Source organism: Strix aluco, chromosome Z, assembly GCF_031877795.1.
Source record: "Strix aluco isolate bStrAlu1 chromosome Z, bStrAlu1.hap1, whole genome shotgun sequence".
NCBI lineage: Eukaryota > Metazoa > Chordata > Aves > Strigiformes > Strigidae > Strix > Strix aluco.
In genome coordinates, this window is record NC_133971.1 from 11,407,713 (window position 1) to 11,434,859 (window position 27,147).

At 38.9% G+C, this 27,147-nt stretch overlaps 1 protein-coding gene across 3 annotated transcripts in view; it reads left to right on the forward strand.

Annotated features, from left to right (window-relative positions):
- ZSWIM6 (zinc finger SWIM-type containing 6) overlaps nt 1-27,147 on the forward strand; it is a 112,418-nt gene that overhangs the window by 2,844 nt on the left and 82,427 nt on the right. The gene's annotated exons all lie outside the window — the stretch shown is intronic.

The window sequence follows — 27,147 nt, forward strand, 5'->3', positions numbered from 1 at the left end:
TAAAGCCAATTCAAGTGGAGTGAGTTACACTGGGTGGAGAATGGAATTGGTTCCATATAATACGGCTGAATATGTAGCATTGAGGAAAACTTAACATTGAGTTTATGTAAGTGCATGTTTTGTGACCATATAAATGTGAACTTATGTTCTTTGCGGTATGAGTAATGGAAATTCTGTAAATGTTTACTATTGTACTATGGAAAAGTGCTGTTATTGGACAAAGTACATTTCATTACATATCGGTTCTAACAGCCTTACTTGTAACCCTAAGTATTAATATAAACAGGGAATACAGGATTTGATTTCTGAGGGAGGTGCATAAATTTCAGTTCAGTGATAGTTAAATGGAACTGTTTGCTTCTGATTTCTACTTTTTTTTTTTTTTTCAGTCTAGCCCTGAATAAACAATTTTATCATGGCAACTGATTTCAAGTGGGAGAATTTCAAAAACCTTGTGTCTGTGTTCTGCTAAAAATCTTCATGGTATCCTGCTTTGTGCCCCCCAACTTCATCTCATGTGTCTGATGAAAAGAAAGTCCTAAATAAAAGGAAGATGACACATTAGTGATATGCACAAATAATGTTCTTAATAATCAAGCAGTAAAGTTGTCTGCTAACCTATTTTGAAGTTGAATGATACTGTCCTAGCATAATAATTAGCATCACTTAATTTTGAAAGATCTTTCTCCAAGGAAGTTGGCTTCAAAATCTCATTTGCATGTTATTTATTGATGTTTTTATAGCTTTTTGATATGTTTCAATTTAGACATGAAGGATCTTAATTTTGGGGTTATTTTAAAAAAAGTACAGAGTGCAGGCTCCTAAAGCAAACCTTTTCAACTGCATAAAACAGAGCTTTTCTACCATACATGTTTTTCATTTATTTCAAACCAAGTATTTTTAGTAAAAATTGCAGTCTAAACATGAAAGCACTATGTGAGTAAATACAACAATCTGGAAGGAAAATTAGAAATTGTGTTTCATTTGGCCAAATTTGTGAAGATGCCAGGAGCGAGCAGACAGTTTTAGATGGTGAAGTGTATATTTGGTTTCTGAGGTTAGTCCTGAATTAGTATACAGTACTGTATTGTCGTCACAGCTGTGGCTGTCAAGGTTAGGAAGAGGTGTGATCCCTCAATAGCACAGTTGACCTGGCGAGAGCCCTTAATGCAGCTATTCTAGGAGAAGAAAAAAAACCCTGTGCCTCTGCTGGTATGACTCTTCTTGCTTGGGGAAAGACCGAGATTGCCTTTGCTGTAGTGCTGTAAAGCTCGTCTTTGTTTGCTGTAGCTGCATCCACATTAGAAGTAGTTGAAGTGTTTTTTTGATATGTCATATAAGTACTCCTGGAGTATCCTTGTATGTCTGTAATTTGAGGTCGATTTGTCTTTGTTGCATAGACCCTGCTTGCTCATACAGGCCTTCCTTTAAGGCGTTACAGTCCTTTCCATGGCAGCATGAGGCTTTGTAATCACAGTAGTCATGCCTCTTAGGTATGAATGGCAAGGGAGTGAGTTGGAGGGAAGAGACTCCTAAGGAAGGAAAATAATGTAAAGAATTAATTGACTGGCACTTACCATAGCTCTAGAATTTAATGTTAATATTGTGAGCTAGAGAACTGCCTTGTCTGTGGAAGAGGGTTTAGCCAAACAGCCGTCATCAGTGTGAAGCTGCAGGCTAATTTCTCTGAAGCGCTTCAGTGGTATGTGATCAGGGGGATGTAACCAATATACTTTTTAGAGAGAAACAAAGTAAAATTTCTCGAGTGTAAAATAATGGTTGGAGATCTCTGGATGTTTCTTTCATTGGTTCTTAAATAAAGTTAAAGACTTGTGTCTTTTTTTCCCAATTTTATTTCAATGAGAAGTATTTATCTTCTGACTCAGAAGTGCTTTTATCATCTATTCCCCCCTTTTCATTTTTTCTTTTTTCTTTTTTCTTTTTTTAAATATGAACTAAAAGTTGGTGATTGCCATTTTTTTTTTTCACCAGGAAGAGGAGAAAGCTTTACAAGACCATATTGGTAACTACTACATGTAATTCTGGTGGAATGTGTATTGTAGTCAGCAAATTTCAGATCCTTTTAATGGATGATGATTCCAGTTAATAATTTTTTGTTCTTTCTAGCCATCTGTACTCAAAATAACATGAAATTGTGGAACAGGTAAAACAAACGTAATTTGTCTTTTTCAAGGTTTAGTTGAGTGCCAACAGTATAATGTGAAACACCTTTCTGTTGGTACAACCACACCAAGTATTTTATTAGCAAAGCCGGCACAAATGTTTTTGTGCTGTGACTTGAAATGCACCTTTTAGGAGACATGATGATCTTCACTGATGCATGCAATATATACCTAATTGTTGATGAGGCCTGTAGGACACAGGGATTTAGTAAAAAATTTGTATTTAATGCAAGTAACGCTAAGTTGCATGACCAAATGAAGGCTGTCATTTGTGGAGAGGCAAGCACTGTTTTTTGCCTTAATTTCTTGATGTCCCGTGATACCAAATTGTCCTGGTATGTATAGTGAACTTTTTCCAAGAGGAAAAGGTTTTGTTGAACTCTGCCTGTTTAAGGAGGAGAAGTTTATCTGCTGACATGCCAAAGGAACAAGCATGGTTTCTTCTGCAGTCAGCCTGATGCTGGGGTTTGGTTAGGAATGTATGACTAAAACAAGTAATCCAAAATTTGTTAATACAATATTGTGGTAGGGGAGTAAACAAATTATATCTGACTTTTTGCTGGACTTTTTTTTTACTTAGTTCCAAGACTATTAGTCTTGGGAAAATATCTTCATTGATTCCAGTTTGTTTGCTTTAAGAAATAACTACCAATATTTTCAAGTTCTGTAACAGAAACAAGTAAACTAATTTTTAAATATTTCTTCCTGAAAGGGAGACATCTGAATGCATTCCAGTTTCCTTGTTAGATTTGGAATGCAATGCGTTAATTAGGGAATGTTCAAGCTATTTTCAGTGTGTGTGCTCTGATGTACTGTCCTTGACCTTGAATAATTTCTTCGGAAACCCTAAAAGGGAGGGAAAAGAAGGAAAAAAACTTTCGTTCAAGAACAGATCGCTACATGCGGAAAACTTTGTAAATTGGCTCCTGCCTTTTTTCAGTCTTTCTAAAAATACCTAATCTGGATTTCCAGAGAAAGTAAGCATTTTACATGATTTCACAATACAAAAATAAAACTTTATATTAGCTTTCTATGTAATTATTAATAGTAGGATAAATGTAATAGGGCGGTGTCAGTACTGCTCTAGAATTTATTTAGTTTTTAAGGAGAAAATGAATTGTAAATCACTTCCCATCACAGTTTTAAGACAAATAGTCTTCTTTTCTATAAAAGTGTTATATTAGGTTGACCTAACTAATCTTTTCGTTGTTTTACATCAGTTTTCCTGTTTTTCCTGTTTCATTTTTCCTCTAACTTCAAGGCTTTCATCACTTCCAAGAAAACAGTTTTCATTTTCAAAGCTTGCTTTCTGTTTTAGAAAGTGATTCCATCTCTGTATATGATCAGATGTTTTGGTATGTAGTAATTCTTGAATTTGAGCCAGTTGTCATGCCAGCAACTGATGCCTGCGCATGCTCGCTCTCTCTCTGTACTCTAACTTTCAGAGATAAACAAATAATTAAAAGCAAAATCTGTGTGTGAGGGTAGGCTGGAACTATTTGAAAGTCAGCGTTGGATAAACGGGTTTCCTTAAAAATCAGTATCTAGTTGCTGCATTTTGCCATATCATTTGTCTTTTTAATGAACCTGTTAAAACTGAACCCTTATATAAGACACTGGTAAGATTCTAATTTACAAAATATAATTGAGTGAAAAGTATATTATAATGTACAGCAGTTTTTACAGGTGAAGGATAAAGTATATTAGATGTCATTCTGTAAGATATGTCTGCACGGGTTCAATTTTAATATCACCTACTGTGTAGCTAATCTAGTTATGTCAAGACAAATTGTGAAGTTTAGTAGTGTAACAAAATGAGTGCAAAGTTATGGTAGGATAGGGATGCAGCTGACATCCCTTAACTTGCTTTCTCTTTAGCTGGTTTTCTTTGGGGATTAGGTGGGAGAATTTACTGCATCTTTTACACTGCCCCCCCCCCCCCCCCCCCCCCCAAAAAAGAAAAAAAAGGCAACAAAAATACCCAAAGAAAAGACGAAAAGAGACCGCACTATTTTAACTGACAAAAGCTATCCTAATTTATGAATATGCTGTCTGTGACAGGAACTAATTTGAAATTTTAGAAAGCTTTCATGTGCAACAAGGGTACAGATTTAATGTGAATTCTGATTGCCTGGAATGCAGTCAGCCTGACAGCATGTGAATACTTGAGTACTGTCCAACAACTGCACTTGTTCTGGGAGATCTGTCCCCTTGAACTTCCAGTTTTTCCTCTCTGTTTACTATCTAAGACTACCTATGTAAAATGCTTCTCTCAGCTGGATATGTATGCAGCCCTTGACATGGCTTCATAACCTTCTGTGACCTGGATCACTGGAGATGTCGTCTGGTACTGTACGCTGGTTTGCATTCTCTTAGCTACATGCCAATTACCATGATTTATGTGATGCCCTTGCAGTGCATTACAGTGCTATCTCCTGACGAAGTAGCAATATGCAGTCTTTGTTGCCTTGGCCCCGTTATTGAAGACCAGGAAGTCTAGCAAATGTGTGATGTAAGTCACTATCTTAAAATAGTTTTTTCTGACTTAATTCTGCAAATGTGCTAATAGACCAGAGGAGTGTAGCCTTCTAATAGTAACTACAGTGTAGAGAATTCCTTTGTGGTTAAGTCAGAACTGATAAAAGGCCTGCAGTACGAGCTGAGCAGTCCTACAAAAGACTTTCTGGTTTAACACAATCCAGTATAAACTGAAGTGTCTTCTAATGTGGGCTTTTTACCAACACTTTATTAAACCCTTCTGAAAAATGAAAAACAAATTATGAGAGAGGAATCTTTTACAGTGTTTAAAGTATATTTTAAGGTAATTGTGATGCACACCATCACACACTTAATAAAAAAAATCTTAAGCTCTCCTTTTTAATTTTTTCTTCTGACCCTCTATTCCTTGTTGCAAGTGAGTGCATTTGACAGTCTTGAAATGTCTGGAAATTTTTCCTTTGGAAATGCATGGGCAATGGCTCAGAAGGTCTGACGTTAATTGGAATGATGCAGTAAAACCTGTCAATAAGTTTAAACTCACGCTAGTAGAGCTAGCTGATCACATAAATCGAAAGCTCGTTTACTGAATTAATGTGTTAAAAATTCAGGTGACTTACCTTTTGTCCTGCTTTATTTAACAATGTGCCTGTTTACATAAGTCATCTTTCATTGTTAATTGGTGTCAGACCTTTAATATGTTATGGGATTGTTGGAAAAATAAAGTGGGGGGAAATGGCATAATAGAAAGAAATTTCACAGAAATAGGCTTTAATGTATATCTTTATCATGTCTGGTTTTTTTCTGGACAAAAATTAATTGCATTCAAACAATTGTTTTAAAGGCTGGGAAAATCAAACGTTGCATAGCTGTATGACTTTTAAGAAATGAGACACTTTGTTGTATGCATGCTAAATTTAACTGCTAAGTGGTTACTAACAGCCTGTAGTAATGCAAATACAGTACAATGACTGTGCAGGAATTGTGCAGCTGACTACAATGTTTAATTTATACTGACTAATGAAATAAAGAACATTTGACCATAGAGGTACTTAAAAGTTGATAAACTGTTTTATAAAGTGTGAGACAAATTTACAATCTGTAATAGAGGATCAAGTTTGCATGCATTCTAATTATTTTTGTATTTTTAAACTTGTGCTAAGAGCAAGGTTTTGAGTTAAAGTCTTTTACCGGCACTGGCTGTCTCAGATTTGTTTTCTTATGCTTCAAATTTGACTCTTCCTTATTTTATACTAGTGGCCTGCCTTCTCTCTGCATAGCAGTATTCAGCTATGTGTGCAAGGCTTAGTGGCAGCACAAGCTCTCTTCAGCAAATCAGCTTCTAGCTTACCCTTGTCAAGAGCAGCTGCTGAGCTTTATATTAGTATTTAATTTATGCATTCAGCTTTGATGTTCTGACTGGCCTAAAGTTTGTGGAACACCAATCCATATTCAGTGATTAATGATGGGATTGATAGTGCATTATGGAAAGTAAATAAATGCAGATAGTATGGTCTTCAGGGTTTTATATGCTTGGTGGTTGGCCATTTTTGTCACTTACCTGCAGCTTTGGCTATGCAAGGACGACAGATAAAACATCTGTGTTAAGAATTCATTAACAAATAACATCTACACATAATCTTCCTGGAATCTTCTGGAGAACGTGAGCAACTCAGCAAAGTTAAGAGGAGAACCTTACAGTAAGCTATTGATTACTCACACAGCAGTTGCCTCAGTGAAGCATTTATTTTGCTTCTCCTGTTTGTGGAATACAGTGCACTGCTTTGGGAGGGTGAAAAGTAGTTTTAGTAAAACACTTGTTTGCATATTTACAAAGCTGGCCTCATTGACCACGTTAAACATGGCATGTGCTTCTTCAAGACAATTCTGCTGAGTCTGCTGATTTTAAAAGTTCAAGAACAGCGTAAGATCGATAGTCTAAATGAATCGTTTAACACATTAGCTAAAGAAAGAAAACCTGGAATGTTTTTATTCTGAAATACTGTGTTATGACCAGTGACAACTAGGACAAATGGCTGTGCTGCTGCTATTGTACATGCAAAATGAGTCTCAGTTCCTCCATTGATTTAGGATGTAAACTGAAACCTTGCAAACTGACTACAATTAGTGTCTTGGGGATAAAACATCAAGTCCATTATATTCCGTGTCTGGATTTAGTGTAGCTGTATTACAAAGAAGTCTGAAACTTCAATTTTGCTTCTTCTAGAGCAGAGGGATGAGGATGACCTGAAATGTGTAGCTGTTTTTTAGCTTTTTGTTATTGCAAGCCACGATACATGAGAGTGCCATCATACAGCTTTCCTGGTCAAATCTAAATGCATGAATTAGAGGTGATTTTAGCTAAATGTGCTACTAATGCATGAATGAGAAGCAGTGACTAGGAATGGGACTTGATATAACAGATGTCATGGCAGTCTGGAGGGATAAGGAAGCTGAGAATAACTTGATTAGTGCTACTTAAAAATTTAGAAGCAGCATACCACTTAGTTTTGCTGACAGTTTTCAGTGATCAAACTTTACATTGTCATGTATCCTGGAAATAACGTACAGACTTGATTTCTGGGTAGCTATGTAGATGATAAATGTAAGTGGCTGTTTGGTGGCAGGAGTGAGGAAGTGTTTAGGAGTAAACAAGAGTTTGGCTCACTGAATAAGATGTACTTGAAGAGAAGAGACTTTGTAAAATGCTGAGTTGACCTTTACAGATGAGAGGCTAGGAAGAGAAGTGGGGAAGTGGTGATGCCTGAGAGAAGGTAGAGGTCAAAGACCTCAGTAGATCCCTGAAAAGGTGTATTTAAGGAGGATATAGTCAGAATGACTGCTCCCTCTATATGATCTTCTTTCAGTGAGTATTAGTGAAGGCATGGAAGCTGATAGATTCTTTCATACAAAATGAAACAAAGCTTTCAAAGTGGAAATTAGGTTGGCAAACTTAACTTAGCTGTCCTGTAGCTTCTGAAGTTGTAAAATATGTTTAAAGTTATGAAGTGGGTGTTCTTTCACTCTCTCTTCAACCTTATGTCCCAAATTTAAAGGAAACACTCTCTTCTTCAGAAAGTGCAAACTTTATTTATTTGAGGGGTGTTTGTTGGATTGTACTTTGTCAGAAGCAGAAGCTCACTCTGTTGAGTCATGGTGGAGGCTCCACCATTACAGTGGTAAAACAAACCCATTGTCTTAATTTTGTACAACTATTTGAAACAAATTTATTCATAGAGTTAAATATGCATTGATAAGATCATAGAATATAACTGAATTTCCTTTACTGTAAGCCAAATTGTGGCTTAATTCTCCTCAATAGGCAATAAATAGCTTAATTTTCAAGCATTGTGTTGCTTGAAGAGTATTGCAGAAGAGATGTGTTTTCTTATCTTTTTTTCCCACACTAGTGAATATTTGTGGTACTAGACTTTTGAACAACAGAGATTTTTTTTTTTTTTATTTCCAGGGCTATATATTGTCCTGACCTGAATAAGGATTGGGAGTGCAGTGAGGAAAGATAGGAATCTGATGAAGAGTGATGCACAGCTTTGTTAGGCACTTCTTTAGACAAAGGTAGGAAGTAGAAAGGGGAAAGAGGAAGAGAACTGTCTGAGTTGCTATGGTGCTGATCTGAAGGACTGGAGAAGTTTTTCCTTTGGATGAGGGGCCGTGTGGAAGACAAACCTGATATTGATAAGGGACAGAAAATAAATGGTAAAGATTGGAAATGTAGAACAAATGTGAGCATTGTAATCTCAGTAGGTAAGAGAGCCAAAGTTTTTATTTGATTTAAAAGGAAGGAGTTGTATATGTGTGGAGGGGACAAGGAAGGGTGCTGGTGTGGTCAGAAAACTGAATATTCCCAGCATGTAGAGTAAGCTTTAAAGGAGCAAGATGGCAGTAAGATCAAAGCTGCTACTTCCTGATTACTCAGTATGAAATGATAGCTAGTGAAATGTTAGACTGGATGAATGGAAAGAGATGTGAATCATGGGCATGCATTTCAGTGAATCCTGCCTGTTATGAGGTCCATCTTGCCCTCCCTCTTTGAATAACAAAAGGAAGTTAAGAAGTGTTGAGAAATGTCTACTGAAAGGAGGAAGCAGAGGAGGTTGACTGTGCGGTGAGACACTAAGCTGTGATTTTAGGAAGTAAAAGGAGAACCATAAAGTTCTGGGACAGGAATCATCGATTTATAGAAGTGCTGAAAGGTAAAGGAATCCAAATTCTGAAAGGCATCCAGGCAAGATCCCCACCGGGGACCTTGGTGAGAGCCATCCTGGTGTGATGCACTGCACTGGAACCAGCAAAGGCCCAATGGCAGAACCACATTCCAGGCAAGGGCCTTGGCATAGTCAGTGACTTGGCCGTGGGAGCAAGAAGATGGTGTGTGATATAACACAAGCACCTCAGGCAAAAGTTAATGATTGAATGAGGTGGGAGAGTCAGCAGCATAAGGATGCAAAAAGAAGTCTGTATATTAGCCTAGCATGCATGTAGCTTGATTGGTAGGCATGGGGGGTTTACCTGTAGCTGTGTTTTGGGCCAGGCAGCCTGGGAATGGGGTAGCATTACTTGCAACCTTGGTGAGGAAATGAATGTCCTGAGCCTGGGGATGTGGGATTGTGGTGAGTGAATAAGATAGAAAGTCAGAGCAGATCCACCTGTATTGCAGCTGCTGCTGGTTTGAAGTGCCAGAAATAGAGTAGGAATGGTATGTTTGCAGGGTGGGCTGGAGGTGGGGACTGCTGCAGAGGTAGCCTGCTGCTTAATCTTCCATCAGTAGATGGATATAAGTAGTGCAAGTCAACAGCAGCACATTCAGCACAGGCTGGAGGGACCTGTGACAGGACTGTCCCCTGCAGAGCTCAGTGACCTCGCACCCTGCTCTCAGCACTGAGCAGCTCCTCTTCCACAGGCAAAAGCACTGCTGGGCAGTTGGTCAGTTTACTTTTCCACAGGAACCAGTATATTTGTGAGCAGGGGGATATTGTGAGGTTTGTTATCAGTACGTGCTGTAGGTGTCTAATAGCAGTGTCTAGTGTGGTGGTTACAGCTCGTTAGCCCTGACATGGGCATGCTGGTGGTGATGCAGGGCCTCCATTAGCTTGAGCTGTGCTTGTCAGCTGTTCAGAGGCTCTTGTACTGGCCTTCAAAACCTGGACTGTGTCATGAAGGTGGTGTGCTGATCCAAGGCCAACACCAGTAGTCTATGGTCTTTGTAAATGTGAGTTTAAAACTAAAATACAAGCCTGATGTCTATCTTCTTTCTAAGGCTGGTAACCTTAGGTTGCCTGTCAAAGACTATAAAGGACAAAGGCCATAAACCTTTACTCTGAGTGAAGTTGAAACTATATTTCCAGTTACAATTTAGCAGTGTTATCAGTCTTGCCCCTCCCTTTTTCTAGGGAGGGGGCACATTCCTGGTTGACCAAGTCTGCTGTCCTAATGAAAGCTGCTGATATAGGAGCACAGAGCGGTTGTGAGTGCGGGAGCCCCTCTCCAAGAGCCCATTCCAGCAGACTTGCTCCTTCTTGTCACTCAGTGAACTCCTCCAAGGATGGGGTATGAAACAGGCCTATGAAAATAAATGTTTTCCACTGTGAAATACTCTAGTCATGAATATGGTAAATGAAATAACTGACTCATTTGCTGTGCTGTGACTCATTTACTGCTTTGTGCCTCATTGTGTAACTTTTAGAACAGAAAATGCACATTGCTGTGCATATAAACTTGTATTTTGGAGAGGTTTTTCGTGATTGTCATTAACAAACTTCATCCACTGTGAGACCACTGTGTTATTCACCTTGAAGTTACCTGGTTGCTTTAAGCTGGCTTAAATGCAGAGCGCTGTCAAAGGGATGCTGCAGTTCTCAAGCTTGCAGCTTGTGTCAGGGCTTGTGGAGTTGCATGGTGAGACAGAGAACTGGCCTGCTTATGAATTCAGATCTCGCTGGGTGAGTTTTACCTGGTTTATTGGCCAAGAAAATGCTACTGTTGATTCAAGGGAGAGGAGATTGCAAGAGGGGGTTACCAAGAAGGGCAGGGCTCCTTTCTGTGTCAGTCACGCTTAGACTAGCTTAAAGTTATCATGAAGCCCTGACTGCTGCCTGGGGAAAGGAGATGGCTGCTGTGCTTGCGAATGCACCCATGGCAAAAGGTGGCCTGTTTGTTCCAGAGACAGCAGCACAGGCCTTTCTGACCCCAGGTTGTGCGTTGGGCCTATATGAGTGAGCAGTCTTCCACATCTCTTCATCCGCAGTGTTCTTCTGTGTTACAAAACCTCAGCCAAGTCATGAGTACCCCTCCCACACTCCACCAGTAGTTAAAAGAAAGCCAGATAAACGTTTACCTTAAGAGTGCAGGAAAGGGGAAGGAAATACCAGACTATTCACTCCAGTCATACATGTTCATGTCTCTCTATCTGCATAGCTGTTGCAAAAGGTGCGTTTTGCCTTCAAAGTTCATATCTTCTGTCTTTCGAGACAGTGCTGAGCTTCAGCGTATGTATGTGTAACAGACTTTTGAGGCAGTTTTTCTGCTTATTACGCAGTTTGTTTGGTGACCAAAGAATGTATTCTATATTTATTTTCATTCATGGCTATTGATTTCCGTTGCTAAAGTGTTCATAGCTTTTTGTCTGGTTAGGCCTGCTGAGCCAACATAGCTAAGAATGAGCTGGAGTCTCCTCTTTGCTTCTTGGACTTTGATATGTTGCCACTGAGCAGTCTTACTGGAGGCTGCAAAATCATGGTGGTATAGCAGACTTCAGTTGTCTTGCTTGGTCTTTACTACTGATAGTATGCCTGAGAAGAAAATGATAGAGATAACTTGGAGATCTCAAGCTGAGTTTGTAGGGCTAGCACACAGGGTGAAAAAAACACCTTATTGCTTGTAAACTGAGTACTTCTGATACGTACCTCACTGTGAGTCTAAAATAGCTTTGTGAGTTTCCTCAACTGCTTGCACTGGTGGGAGATTAAAGCTTATTACTGGCTTGCTTTCAACAGTAGCCCGCTTTGATGCGGAAGGATTGATCTGAGTTCCTTACTTCTTAGAGCCCTCCTACAGCTCTGCCTAAATGATTGTGGCTGTCAGACTCTTTAAGGCATGCATGAGTGAGAGACCAGATCCTTAAGTTGGACAGAGTTTAAGGAAGGTACTTTACCTCTCTTGGTTTTCTCCTAGAAGGGAACCTGCATGTTCTCCAACCCTAATTGAAGTGTCTAGTTCCTTCCTGACCTCTGCAGGTAAATCATGTTTTAGGCTGATCACAGGTGTTTAATGGGATACTTTTGTAAGATGACCATGATTTCTGCAAGTCAGGATTGTTAAAGAAGTACCAGCTTGAACTCCTGTCCACTTGGGAGAATGAAGAGCAGTCACGTATATCAGTCCTTCAATTTTTGTACCAATTAGTGCGGTTTCACGGCTGTCGTCTTTTTAACCTCTCCACCTCTACCCCTACTTCCTCTTTGCTATTTTGTAGACAAATACAATCAGGGGAAGCTGGTTGTTCAGAACGGGGTATTGAGCTATACACAGTGCTGTTGCTCAGATGAAGCTAGCAAATAGAAAAAAGAACAATCCCTGTGAGTAATACAAGAGGTCCTTTAAACGCAGTCAAATAAAAAAAAATATTCAATTTTGAAGCTTGGGTAAGTTATATTCAGCATAAGAAGTACTTTCCCAGGAAGGATGAAGGCATATGGGATCTGAGTGGGGGAAAAGGAGAGGAGCAGTGCTTCTAGGCTTCTGTTAATTTCGTGAAACTCTTAAGTTATTTCATCTACTATGAGTGGATATGTGAACTTTAATTACTATATTTGCACAAATCCAGGATTGTGACAGATTGAGGTTAGTCTAGGAAAAGTATTTTAAGTCACGTTTTATAACTGAGTATAACCTCAGTATAAAAGCATTATTTTATCAGAAAGGCATGTAAAAGAGGGTTAGAAGCCTAGAATTGTTGTCCACTACAGTTGTGTGAACTTCCTCAAACCTGCCAAACTTAACTTACTGGGGTGGATGTTTCTTAATGGAACAGACAGCTCAGAGTGGATGTTCTTATGATAGCTCTGGGGTTGAGTGGAAAACAGTCTTACCGCGAAAACCCAAAAGAACATACCTAGCTCTTTGCATATAGATTTGCTCACAAGTTCAGAATTTTGCAGAACTGGTTCAGGAATCCTGACTTGCACTTGCCATCCTTGCCAAAGCCCTCCAGAAGTATTACGTAAATACCTTCACACCAGCTGGAGGTGAGAATGCTGCCTGTGGGTGCATGGCCATAAGCTGCTGCGTGTCAGCTGCTTGCTGTAATTTCCTCTCTTCAGTCCTTTATCTTGCACCTTCCTGAAAGACAGCTGACTGCTTTCCACCAAGGGGTAAAGTCCCTTTGTGGATTTGGTAAAGTGGATTACGTTCCAGTCACTGTTGGGAGGCTGTCCACGGGGCAATTTCTGTAGAGGAATGAATGTGCCACCAGCTGTGCCTTAGCATGATTTTTGTTGCTGCAGTAGGTGTGAAGTTATACAAGGTTATTTGACCTAGTAGAGAAGTCTAAGACAACTCTTGGATTTTAAATTTTGAAGATATGAGGAAGAGGTCATAGTGGGTTCAGATTACTATTACTAAAATTGTTCGCTTAGTTTTATCCACTTGGGTGCTATTCGAATTCAGGAGAGAGTTCTGACAGGCTGTGCAGATGGCAGGTTTAGTTCATCTAGTAGTCTCTTTAAAATGTATCCATCTTCAAAGATAAAATTGTGTGCAAACTAGGAGCTGGGACTCATGAAATTACTTTCACCACATAACTTCTGCTAACTTCATCTGAGAAGAATTTAATGGTGGACTTAGGTGATCTTCAAGGTCTTTTTTTTCCAACCTAGATGATTCTGTGATTCTGTGAATTTAGAGGGCGTACAGTGATTTGATAGGCTTCCATCAAGCTGAATCTGTTACAGATTCAGGATGCAAGTACTGGGTCTGTTTTAGCTGATGATAGCACAAAATTGACTAGTCTGAGTCTTTAAGAGGTGCCCTTTAATAGTATCTTCCCAAGAATAGCACCGCACCAGGTAATAAAGGAAACAGAAGATGTTTTGTGCATAATGATAGAAACCTTGGCTATTGGGAGGCCTCAGAACATCATTCATTTGAATCATGTGTATGAAACTTGCTTTTAGGTAGGAGTGGCTATTCTTGACTTAGACTGTTATGAACGCTTAGTAAATCAAGAAATTAAAAGCAGTGGGTCAGTTTTGAAAATACTAACATCCTTAAAAGAAGGGAAAATCTATAATGAATGATGGATTATGGTGAATATACAGGTCCACACTGTGCTTCTCATTGAACTTCGTGATGGTTTCAGTTCATTTCCTTCTCTTCCTCCCCCCTCCCTCCCATGTGGTAGTGATGAGAAAGAAAGGCAAAGGCAAACCTGAACCCCATGCTGTTTACAAAGAGATAGTAGAGGTTTAAACCACCTATTTGTAAGCAGAATGTGACACTGACCTCATTAGATGCAGTGGTTGTGAACCTTTTGAAATCCTTCACCTCTTAATTGCTAAAAATTTGAAGTACATTCTGTATGATTGCTAACTTTTTAATATCTTTTTGTGTTCTGGTTATTCTGAATACAATTTGGCATATCTTTATTAAGCCTGCTTTAACTTGATGCATATGGAGAGAACAGAACAAGAACACAAACGGGAAACCTCAGCTGAAAGTAGAATAGCTTCACCCAACCTGGTCGCTTAGGAAACTGTTTCTCGAAAGATGGGATGAAGTATGTGTGTGCTGTATCTTGGGCATCATTTGAAGTTTATACCTCAAATAAAATATCAGATCAGGAACTGTACCATAAGTAGCAGGTTATTTTAGAGAGAAAAATATAGCAGGTGAAGGGAATCTGTGGCTTTTAACCAGTACACTGAAAGTTATGAAATTGTTGAGCATGCCTGGAAAGGTAGAATAACTTTTTTCTTTTGTTGACAGCGTTCAGAGTTGATAGACATCTACCCTGTTAGATTTATATCAACCCACCTAGCCTTTTACTTAAAGCAGGAACAGAACCTGTAGGAAAACCTTTATTAACCCTATGTGCTGAGGGTGAGACTGCTGCTGTTCTTGCTAATGCTCTCACATTTCATGTTAGCAGTTAGCAGGGGGATAGCCTATTTTTGGCACTCTGAGGTTAACTACATTTATCGTGCTGTTTACACAGACTAACTTTGAAGGCCACTACAACATAGGTGTAAGAGGGAGGAAGAAAAAAAATCTCAGAATATATTGAAATGCTTGTGTGTTTTGGAGACTTTCTTCTGCTGTAAAAACAGAAACTACTTGCCAGCTTTCATTTTCTGTCAGTGGTAACAGGTTTTCCATACATCCACAGCTGTTTATTGTGTGAACAGCTGACAAAAGCTCAGGCTTTTGGGGGTAAGGTGAGCTGGCCTCTGGGTAGAACAAAGATCTTTAGTAGGGGGGGAAAGGCTTTTTTCTGCAGAAGCACGTGTAAAGGCAGCTGGCAGCATGAGTGCAAATCGGAAACGTATCTGGAATCTTAATTCCCCCAATTGTGGTGTTACTGAAGCATAAGGATTTATTTTTATCTTATTGTCTTTAAGGATGTTAATATTTAGTGAATAAAACTGTATGCTTTTGTATACTGCTTTTTGGATTGTAAAAAATGCTGCAATGCACAGAGAATAATTCTGTTAAAATAGAGGGAAGGAAGTGCTTGCACAAGTGGTGTGATTTTGTCTTGTGGTGAGGAATGGGGGGGGTCGCTGAGGTTAAACTAGATTAAATAAATAAACCCTGTAGGTCTTGGAGCTCTTGGGTTTTCCTGAATACAGCATTATGTGGGAGTGTTATGGAAATACTCATTCAAAATAAGCAACCCCTGATGTTTGTAAACCAGTATCTTGATGTGCTTGATTTTGTAATGCTCCCTCCACAGCCATAGTACCTCTTATTTTGCATGTGTGTTATTACTTAGATAACCTTAAAGGAATGCTACTCATCTCCTCCTTAGTTTTTCTTTTCTTTGTATCTAAACCATGACCACAAAGCCTTGATCTAGCTCTGTGACTGCTTTAACTCTTTAGTTGTTTGTTTATTCTGCTGTTTAACCCTATGACTCAGCAGCAATGCTTGGAGAGAGCTTTCTTGAGGAGAAATTTGTGTTCCACTTTGAGGGGTAGCTGCTGCTAACCTGTGACTGAGCTGGGGGAGGGCTGTGCTGGCAGAAATAAAATCAAGTTCTCCAGCCACAAAGAAGAGGAGCTTGAGTGCAACAGCATGATAACAAGAAAGCAGCCCAATTGCACTGTACAGGCTAAATGACATATGGAAAGTAAGCTCTTGTACAAATGGAGCAAGGCGGTGTTGCACAATTCAGCTCGTTCATTTGCTGAGAGCAAATTGCTTTGCCTTGAAGAGCAAAACAAAAAAGAGGTTTTATTACAGCCTTCATAATTGGCAAACAGATGTTTTTGTACTTCGACTTATAAACTGTTATGAACCTAGCAGTCTGAAACCAACAACAGTAACTACTTTCTTCTTTTGTTTGAAGAGCATTTCTAATACAACATGTTACCTCTTTTAAAATGTGCACTATTGAACACTTCGGGAGGCTTCCTGGAGAAAAGAAATTTAAACCTGGATGAGTTGTGTGGTCTCAGACAAAATAACATTTCATTGTTTAATGTTTCACTGGGACCTTTAACAGATACTGAATATTGAAATTGAAATATTTAAATTTACTGTTTAGAATAAGTTGTTATACTGTGTTAGTTGAAGTACATTTTTTACCTTGTTCAGTTCTGTGTCAGTCAAAATCTTAAAAATATTGTGGTTCTAAGTTCCATGTCTTGCATGTAGCAGGCATTGAGCTTAGATACAGCGGAATTGAGTGCTTATGCTGCTTTTACAGAGGATAAGATGCAGTGTGTTCATTAAACAATAGAAAACAATTTAAAATTGGTTACAGCCACGTTTTTTCCTAAGCTCTTTACACTTTTTTTAAATCACTGCTTTGCAATTTTTCGACTGTGTTGTCTGTAAAGAGCAAGAGGTTGTCAGATTTTAGGATTTTTTTTAAAGGGCATAGTGCATATTTGAAAACTGTTTAGAACAGTTCACTGACCGATTATGCAAAGGGTTATCAAAACACAACATGCTCAACACTAAATAGTATAGTGAATTATACTATTAAAAATGTGGTTCTGTATTAGAGATAAAGCTGAGCTGACTCTGACATAGAAAGATCATGAATGGCAATTGCTCTCTTCACCCCACCAAGCCAGAATGACTTGTCTCTATTGTAGACTTTTGCTTTTTTTTTTTTTCCCTTCTTAATCTTTCTTGTGGCAAGCTCTTTCTCGGCTATTGAAGGCACCTTTTGGATTATGTAGAGCAGCATTACTGGAGCTAAAAAAGTCATTTTGGGTTCCCTTTGGCTAGATACTGGTATCAACATGTTCCCTTTCCTGCTCTTCTGCCCCCCTCTCCAAATTTTTGTTCTATACTATGTTCTTTATGTGTTGCAAATGAGTAGTGGAATGAAGTCTCTTGTCTGTGACCCTCATTGCTATAGTTTTTTCTTATGTCATTTGAAAGCTTGGTTGGTTTTTTTTGTAGTTTGATACTTAAATCAGTTCCTTTTCTTACCATATTTATTATGGGTTGTATTTTTGAAAATTTGTATAAAAAGTCTTAAACCTTTTTCAATGGACATCTGCAGTTCTTGAAACGTTCATCCTGTAAAGAGCTGTATGCAGTGGAGCTAATTAGAAGTTACAGTTTACTTTTCCTTTGCTGTTTTAGAACTTGATTGCCTCTGTTGAAGGATGGGGCTGGGTTATACTACAGTGTGTGTCTGCACAGTATGTCATTGGACATTCCTAGTGCTAACATAGCTGTGGCTACATCTGCAGTTGAAGAGCATGTACTCTTGCAGTGTTGATGGGCCTTAAACTGAGTTCACGTGAATTACATGGGCTATGAGGCATATACTGCTAATGTGGAACCTACTGAAAGCTGACTGATTGCAGAACTTGAACCTAATTTTCACCAAAACCAGACATGGTTGGAGTCAGATTTGTATTTTATGCCTAAGTCCATGGACAAGTGTATAGCTCAACAGCAGTTATGCAGCTAATTACTTGGTGCGTGTTTGTATTTGTTGGCACTAAAATGTCTTTAAAAAACCCCAAACAAACAGGTCCTTACTGGTTTCTTTCAAGAAATAACTGCTCCATGAAGAATGAGCTTTAACAAGAGATTTTTAAACAAAAACAACACTGCCCCTTTTCTTTTGAGCTTTTCAAATCTTTCATCAGACATTAACCACTTTTGTGTGTTTGCTGGCAGCTGAATTTAAGCTTTAGAATTTTTGGACAGTTATCAATATAGTTCAGGCCTTTTGTGTCCTTCAGTTGTGTTGTGGTATGGGTGGTTTGTTTTTTTTTTTAAATGACTAACTAAGAATTGAAACTCTTCAGGCAGGATTTTTGGCAGAGTTAATCCAGGGAGAAAACTAGATCTATCTTTCCAATTTTGACCTCTCAGTCAAGATTGAATAATATTGATGGGCATGCTTATCAAACTGATAGGTCAATAAATGTGGGAATCAACTGGTTTAGCTGATTCCTTCCTAAAATTTCTGTCTAGTTTAAAGCCATGGCCTGAAAGACTGGTAAGGAAGTACTCGCACAGTAAAAAAGTGTTTCCTTATGTTCAGGAGGAACCTCCTGCGTTTTACTTTGTCCTGTCACAGGGCACCACTGGCAAGAGCCTGGATCAGTCTTCTTTACACTCTTGCTTCAGATATTTGTACAAATGGATGAGATCCCCCTGAACCTTCTCTTCTCCAGGCCTGAACAGTCCCAGCGGTCTCAGCCTTTTCTGCTGTGTGAGGTGCTCCAGTCCCTTCCTCACCTTTGTGGCCCTTTGCTGGACTCTGTCCAGCATGTACATGTCTGTCTTATACTGGGGAGCCCAGCACTGGACACAGGACTCCAGATGTGGCCTCAGCAGTGCTGAGCAGAGGGGGAGGGTTGCCTCCCTTGACCTGCTGGCAACACTCCTTCTCCTACAGCCTAGGATGTCACTAGCTGCCTTTGCTGCAAGGGCTCCTGTTGAACTCGGTGTCCACAAATAGGTTCTCTTCTGCAAAGTAGCTTTCCAGTTGGTTGGCTTGTAGCACTATACAAATAGGTGGCCACATAAACAAAATTTCTTTTATAGGCTGTTGATAGAAGAGAATGTTACATTTTCTGTGCAGCAGTACAGATACAGCTTGCATTACTGCAGAGCTGAACATTGGTGACCAGAGGCTTGCATAAGCATCGGAACTTGATTTCTTCTTGGGCATGAGAGGCTTCACACAAAGAAGTTCTGACCAAGACAGTGGTGAATCTGAGCTTGCAGTAGCTGCCTTTCTGCGGCCTATGGGATGCACTGGCCCATTAGGGTTTGGGTCTCATTCAGTAAGCTCGGTGATACTGTGCGGGTGCAGTTTAGTTTATAGGAAACCACTGCTAGGACTGAGAAATCTTGCACTCAGTCCTAGTGTACCTTTAAGAAACATTTTGGGTCTTTATTTCAAGCACAGTGTGCATCACTTTGGTTAGTGGGGAGGGGTTTAAAAAAACCCCTTCAATCCCTTTACTCCTTAAATTTACTCAGCATTTGCTTGGAAGGTGGATAAGTGTTGGAGCAAGAGAAAGCTATGTGAAATGGCTAGCCATGTTCTTAATCCAGGGTGTGGGTACCATGGTGATAGTTGTAAACAGCAGTCATGTGTTGGAGGTTTAAAAAAGTTTCTGCTCTATTTAGAAGTGGAAGTGCCACTCATATTCTTCAAACTGTAGTTCTTGGTGGAGTAGGACTCAGTAGAAAGAATTTGTCTTTTTTCAGTCTGGAAGTTCAGAGTAGTTAATGGTGATTCTGGCCAAAAGTAGAATACAAATTACTCACTTATGAGTATCCTTCCAAGCCTGTTAATGAATGAGCACTTGCATTTGTTTGTGAGGTTGGGATTTTCTTTGTTGTTGTATTGATATTTTTTTCCTAATGTAAGTGAAGAGTTTAAGCATTTTGAAGCTTCTAATCATTTTTCAGCTAATAATCAAAAAAGCAATTTAACTTTTTCTGGTTTCAGGAGTTTCAGACTACCCTTAACCCCAAACAGCAGTGAAATAAAAACATGTGCTTAAAAAGCAGTCACAACTCCTCATTTGCCCTGCCTGTGTAACTGGAACAATTTCATTTTTAACTCTTAAGAGGGAATAGTTTTCAAACTAGAATTTGTAACACCAGCATTAACACCAATCTGTTAGTGGATGGGGATTGGAATTGGTGCTGCTTCTATTTGAGACAAGCTACAGAATTCCTCAATGAATTGTGTGTTTTCTTCTCGGTTAGCATATTGTTTGCTAACCAGTGTTAGTTTGTTATAGTTGTTTCTGTGATTTGCTTGGATTTCTGCTTAATAGAGCTTGGTTGCAGGTGACCCGTTGCTGCTTTGGTTCTCACAAACGGTCTCTTGGGGCATGAAGATACTGATGTGAGGTTTACTTGGATTGTCTCTCTTCTCCCCTTTTCCAATTCCCCTAGATTATCTTGAATAGAGCAAAGCATGGGTAAAGAGGAATTGAAAGATAACTTGGGGAAATTTTTGTTATTGTATCTTCTGTTCTGCATACAGTAGAAAACTACTGTGGTTTTTGTTAAGTCCTTTGAATAGGAGGTTATCAGAAAATTCTACAGTAGTTTACCTTGTGGCTTTATTACTAGCCTCAGCTGAAAAGGAAACGATGTAGATGGAGAATGCTATCTGTCAGGATCTATTCCTTACCCTTTCTTTCCTCTCCCAATCTCCCTTTCACCAACAGATGTCAAGATGGCTCCTTCTGACTCTTCCAAAATGTAAACAAATCTTATGATGAATCTCCTACAACTAGATGATACTTAAAAAACAATTATAGTTGCAAAATACATCTCAGTGGCTACTTTCTGGTCACATGGCAAAGAATGTTTCAATGTAGAGTGGAGAATGCTGTGAAAGCAAACTAGTCTTCATGACAATGATTATTTGTCCTTAATAAACATTATATTTTTATAGGTTCAGTTTATCACAGTTAGAAAAGTGACAGGCAAGGAAAAAAGCTACAAAATTATGTTTAAGTGAAAGTATTGAATGTTCTTTTACCAATAAATCTTTTACCAAAAGTAGTCTAAAAGGCTCCCAGTTTCCAGTGTATATGGCTCTTCTGTGTACAGTAAGGCTTACAAAATAAACATTTTCATGCAGGTGAAGGGGTAACTAGCAAGTGTGTACTGATGACTTCTTTTCCTTTCCTAAAGAAAAGTTGGCTTTTCTGTTTGCAGTTCAACTCAGAAGCTAGCTTGCTAATGGAGTGGTAGACAACTGATCCATGCTCCCCTCTCTCTTCCATGCTGTTTGAGAAGTCACTTGCATTTGCAGAAGATAAGTAGTGCAGGAGGGATTTAAAAAAAAAAAAAGAAAAAGAAAGGATTACCACCTTTTTAAACAGGTTTATTTCCTAAAGCTTACACATAGGATCTGCTATTGTATTTGTTGTCATTATAACAAAAAACTTTAAGTTCTCTTTGGTTTTTGATTACACTTGAGAAATACAGGTAGGCTGTGGTTTAGTTAGATAGAAGGCTGGTGTATAGATGGAAGACTGGAAGGTAGGTGATAAAATAGATGTAGATACAGATACCACCTTGCAGTCAAAATTTTAGTCTTCACTCAGAGGAAAATTTGAAGTGCAGTAGTGATAAAAATGTATAGATGTTTGTAGATGATTCCTCCCAAATAAAAAGAGAAGCAAGAAAATTTTCTGGAAACAAGTAAGCAACACGTCTTTGACTTTTAACTCCATTTTATGTGCTTGACCCTATCTCAGTACAATGTATTGTTTCCTTTGCAAACTCTCATGTTCTAAAATGGTCTTCCTTTAGGGGAATTTTGGCAACATTTCCTAGTCCTTCCCCTTCACCTCCCCAATGGTGAAGATCTGCTTATGTCTTTGAACACTTGGTGGAAAACCTCAAGCATTTTCAACCATTACCTCTGGATGTGTAAGTGTGAAGTCATAACCACAACCTAATTGTCAAATACTCGCTTCTTGTTGGGTGTATTAATTTAGGTGGACCTAAACTGACTTGGAATCTGTAAAGCTGTAGCCTTCCTACATGCTCTTGAGGACATCTTGCAGCAGGCGGAGATGAAATGCAGGAAGAGTTCGTGGTAGAGATTAATGGCTGACTCAGTATTTTAGAATACATTACAAATTCCACTGTTCCTTTTAAGAGGATGTTAAAATTTTAAGTTATAGAGAAAGACATAGAGTTGACCTTGAATGTAATACAGAAGATTTCACGCTAATTAAAGATAAGTTCATATACTGTGTAATGGATCACTGAAGATGTGTGACTAGGCAAAAATTTAAAATGTTTAGTATCATGCCAGACACAGGAAAGTATCTCAAGTACAGCTAAGAGGACTCATAATTATTACATTAGTGACAAGTGAGCTTTGCTGATTCGTGTTCCTTCCATGCCATGAACATGTTTAGCGAACTATTCATTTCACCAACCCATCTCCATTAAAATTTTGCCTTGCATCTTGTTTAAAATTATTTTAATCCAGTCATTGAAATTGATAAGAAAATGTCTGTTGGAGTACAAGGGAGCTAGAGTAAATTCGGTTCTTCCAATATGTAATTAGGGAGAATTCAGAGTTTTACAAGTCCGCAGTGAAGTGACAATGTAATGGAATTTAGGGACTGAAGAACACGTTAAAGGCTTTGAATTTGAATACCTAACCAGTTGAGGCAAATGGATGCTTTCAGTCCAAAAGGCAAAGTTATTTGCGTCTAAGCAACTTGGTTTCAAAGGGCATTGGTGATTGGTGCAAATATGTGGGTAGGGTTTTTGTTTTGGATTTTGTTGTTTCTTACTGACAGGGAAATAGCCAACTAATAAAACTCATCTTGGCTCCTTCTGTTTGGGTCCTCTGCCTCAACAGTTCCCTATCACTGTCACTGGAGAGCAGTATGACTGAGATGACATTGGCATGTTTGGGATCTTCTTTAGAAGTTCTGTATACTTGATTTGGTTTTCTGATATGTTTTGTCAAGATGACAATAATGGAAGAGTGCTCAGCAGCAGAGGATGTAAGCAGGCAAAGCAGTGTCTATTGGCTCTGATGGTGCTTCAGACCCTTTCCTCAGTAATTAAGAGTGGCAGGTTGGGCTAAGCTCTGTCCTTCCTAAAATTTTTGGAACACCAAATAGAGCTCTGTGAGATTCAGGCTTTGGTGAGCAGATGTGCCTCTGTTTTGCTGAAGCAGAAACCCTGTCTTTTCTTCAGTGTCTTTACATTAATAAGTTGTTATTTTGTTCAGAGGTTAGGCTATGTCTCATATGGCAACTAGAATGAAGCCATGTTTCCTTCCCAGCTCTCTCATTCTGTGAAAGACCGGTGAAGCAACAGGAGAAACTGGCTTAGAACTTCATCAGTAGATTTCTACCTAGCCCATTTCATTTAACAGAAAGGGAGGTGGCACTTTTGTTCTGGCCAGGACCATCCTAGAGGGAGAAGATAGTGTAACATGGAGAAGTATTTTCTGGCTTAAAGCAGATGTTGCTGCAACCAAATCTGTGACAGGAGTTAAATACTTTGGTTTCACCTGTAAACCATTCATGTCTTCAGCTTCCACAGTAGTTACTAAGGTTGTCCCTTCTGTCAAAAGCCAGCTTCTGTGGAACATGACAGAGTGAATTCTTAGTAGGAGTTTTCGCACAGCTTTGGCTTACATGTTATAATTTATACCCTTGTATGGTGACTAAGTATGGTATCAGGTTTTCAGATAAAATCTGAGGTCACCACCACCACCTAATTAAAGGACTTGAAAGGCTGCTCTTTGTAAAGATAATTTTAAAAAGTTGTGTTCCCTGAAGTAACAGCGATGAAATAGAGGGGTTTGAAGTAGAGAATTTTGATTATGACTTAGTCCTTGAGAAATATGGTAGTTTAGGAGTAACAGGAAGTTCTGTGTATATGTTGTTTGTATTTCATTGTTGCTAAATTATTTGTATTAAAACTTAGGAGACTTTTCTCCAGGAAAGTTAGCCCATCTGAGGAAACAGGTACCGTTTTCTTCCCTAAAGATCTTTGGAGAAGGTGATTTATGAGAGTTTGAGCTGGTTTCTACACTTTAACTTTTCAAAGCCAGTTTCTGTCATTTTGTCTGTTGTGAAGTTTCCAGGAGACAACTAAGAGGTTAGGTGTTTGCTAATCTGCTTTGACCTTCACCCTCATCTTCTCAGAGAGGCTACCCCTTTACAAAGGCAGTCTGAATCAAACTCCCTAGGACCTCAGTACTGTTGTCGTTAGTTAGGACAGTCCTTCCTGTTTTTTAGATCCTATCCTTGACTTGGAGACAAAAATCTTTCAATGCATCAGGATACAAATTACACACCCCCCCCCCCCACCCCCCCCTTCCCTCGAATTCTCTAAATAGAATTAGAGCCTGGAGGCTTTGTTACTAAGTGTGAACATCACTGCTGTAGGTGGTTGTTACTATGATGTTCAAACATCCTGCAAGTTTGGTATTTTAGTAGTGTCTCAATTTTCTTTTTTTTCTGTAATGGTAGCTTTTCTTGGATAGTAAATATGATATTACCCACTTTTTTGGCATTTGGAGTAGCATTGAGTCACTAATGCCTTTTAATTTTGCCCTGTAGCAGTTACACTGCAATATTTCAATATACTTGGCAATCCGGTTTGTTCGTTTTGTTTTATGTTTTGTCTCTGCAATACCACAGTTTTAACAACTGGCTTCTCTGTGATGGTGTAAGACGGGAATATTTCCAATTTTTTCTGATACATTAGAATGTCAATAAGATGGGGTGTTTCCTCAGAAGAGTCTGTTTTGAACAGATAATTGGCTAGCAGCTTATGAGCTACGTTTATTTTAAGTATCTGAAGCTCCTTCTTTGTGTGATGATTTCTGTTGTCGGATACACAACTGTAAGGACTGTACTGCTGGAGCATCCTGATATACTGCCATTGTATTTCTACATTTTGTTTGAACCCTGTGATGATGACACTCCTTCAGTTGCTAAAGCTGCGGTCCTATTCAGGTGATGCTTCCTTGCAGGTTATTGCATTTAATTATGAATGCTGTATTGTAGGCAGAAAATACAAGAAAGTTTGTAGTTTGAACTAGAACAGCTCAGTGTAAGGGCTGGAAGGTACTGTAGTAAACTCCAGCATGTTGCGTAAGCAGGGTTCATGCCCCTTCTTGTAGGGGCTTGACATTTCAAGAAAACATGTTTAACCCTTGCTAGACATGTGCAGAACTGATCTGCGAGAGATTAACTATCAATATATACCCTGAGCCATGTCATAATGAAACACAGAGATTGGAACTTAGTGTCTTTTACTTGAAACTGCATGGGGTACAGTTTTCTGTATTTAGGCAGCTTGTGAAAGTTTCATACTGCTTCATGAGTGTTTATGCTGTGTTGGCTTGTTAGCTAAAGGAGTGGTGAGAACAAAAGAAGTTCAGGGACTGATGTTTTCATGTCAGGTCAGCTACTTAACTGAGTGTAGGTTCTGGTTTTTTTTACAATTTGAAAGTGCAGTGGGGAGAGAACGTTACTGGTGTGTGTGTGTGTGTTTTTACCTACTGTCTTCATGTGAAAGCTGTTTCATTTTTGGTTTAGCCAGTTTTATTTTGAAATTTACATTTTAAACTAGTAGAAGCCTATTAAAATAATTCCAGAGATGGGTTAAATGTTTGCAGGTACATTTTACCATGTGCTGTGGCCAATGGAGGAACTCAGTGCATACTTAAGTATGATTTAGGCTGTACTTTCAAATACATTTATTGCGATGTCAGTATGAGCTGCTTCTTTCTGTCTTTGCCCTGCTCCTTTAATTGTGCCAGTAGAAGTGGGGGTTTTGTTTTGTGTGTTGCCTGGTGTGCTGGTGTGAGTCAGGGAACTCACCCTGTGAAAGATGGTGTGGGTTTTTTCAGGTTTGTTTTTTGTTGTTCTTATGGTTTTTTGTCTTTTTTTCTCCTAGCTGGGTCCATTCCTTGGTTCAGTTCAGGATGTAAGATCACAGAGAAGTTTTGATGAAACTTGAGAGAGTAGAGTAGGGGACAGAAATGAGTGTCAGTGGCTGGTGCTGTCTTCTGCAGTTTCTGCGCTTCCCTCATCCTGAAAGTAATACAGATGAGGTCATGCCTGTAGGTATGTTAACCTGAGGCACTATGGATTTCCCAATCTTAATCATAAACCATTAATGGAATACTTTATCTTCTTTCTTCTAACTTGTGCTTATGCTAAGGCAGCAAATCTTTGAGGAGCAGTGGGGAGTCCCCTTTATATCTGGCTTACCTAGTTTTTCCTAGCCAGCTCTTAAATTACATTAGGCCTGGCTGCTGAGAAATTTTTCAAAAAAACAAGATGTAAGGAGGAAACAATAGCTATCTCCTGCCACCCAAAACTGAGAGGAAGAAGAAAAACACCTGACAGCAAAGTGCCCCTTTCCCCTCTTTGGCTCTTTCAAGGATTTGATCTATCTGATGTAATTCTGCATGTAAAACAGATCGTGTAACAGCTTTGGTGGACTAGCTTCTTCCTACTCCTGTCTTTTGCTGATTAGAAAAGGAATGTGTGCAGCCTTGCTTCCTGAAATATATCTAGATTGGCTGAGAAAATAGAAGGAGAGTTGTTCCCTCTGCAGCATTTGTTGTTCCTTAAGTCTTTGCTGTAGAGTCCATGAAATAATGAAGCTCTGAGCATCAGATTGATACACCACAATGCAAGGTAGTAACAGCTGCCTGAAATCTCTTGATATCTGTACACTTAACTATTTATTGCAGTACAAGCTGTAAAGGTAGGTAAGGGGCAAGTTAAGGTCTTTTGAAACTCCCTTTTTAAAAATCTCTTATGAATGAAATACAGGTTTGTAGAGGTGACCAGGAACAAGATCTTTTGAAAGTGCAAATCTCACAGGAGAAAACCATGTCTTAATCTGCATAAATGAAATGTAGTTCAGTTTGGTCCTAAATAGAACTTGTATATTGTTGCCAACTTTAAAAAGGGTGCAGTTTAGCACTGGAGTTTGTCTTTAGAAATAGTTACAATGCTAGTAATTTTTACTTAACCGCATTAAAAATAAAAGTGCTTCTTGGTTATAAGAGCCACCTTAGCTTTTCTCTTGAAATGGAAATTTTAACTGTATGAACTTGATGCTGAATTGTCCTTTTGCATCCCTTTGCTTCTTTGTTCATGTGTTAGATGTTTTTCCTCTCTGGATTTTCTTTCGTACTATTAATGCTTAGAAGCTTTTTATAATCATACTACCTTACAAAGGATGAATGATTTGGTTAGAGTTTATAAGTCTT